Source organism: Mus pahari, chromosome 1 (genome assembly GCF_900095145.1).
Source record: "Mus pahari chromosome 1, PAHARI_EIJ_v1.1, whole genome shotgun sequence".
NCBI lineage: Eukaryota > Metazoa > Chordata > Mammalia > Rodentia > Muridae > Mus > Mus pahari.
In genome coordinates this window covers 14,111,315-14,111,955 of record NC_034590.1, presented here as the reverse complement: position 1 = coordinate 14,111,955, position 641 = coordinate 14,111,315, and positions in this window count along the sequence as shown.

The window sequence follows — 641 nt, the reverse complement described above, 5'->3', positions numbered from 1 at the left end:
GTTGCAGAATATTTGTTCTTTCTGTGAACCCCATGTTATATACTGGAAAGCCTATTTTTAATTGCACTGTGGCCAACCTTTAATCTAAGAACGTCCTGCTCGAATTTTGTAAACAGGATTTAATAAAGTCACCCATAAGTTAAGAGTCGGAGTAAGTAACCAGTTGGCAAAGGTGTAAATAGGATTAATAAGTAAAAAACATAAAGAGTAAGAAGGAGCCAGCAAGATGAAAAGACATGCACACATTAGAAGGTTTTTTTTTACAGTGGTATGAGAGAGCATCATTCTTGGTGGAGCATCTGCTGAGGAGAAAAGTCAACTGGTTGCTTTCTCTGCCTCTCTGATTAGCAGACTTTTAACCCAGCATCTGGCTTCTGGGTCTTCAACGGTAAAATAGAGCAATTGGGATTTAGAAACAAATTATGGGAATATCTGTGCTTTATAAATCTTCCATCTGTGATCGGAGTGGCCAGACTTGCAGCCTATTGTCCATATTTAAATTCTTCAAAACATAAGATAACCTGGAGATTGAACCTAAATGAGACTTAAGGTTGACAGCATATAGGAAATATGAAACCTGTTCTCAGTGTTCTACTTGAGCATTAGCCAGAGCTGAATGCATGCTGTCATTAAAGACATAT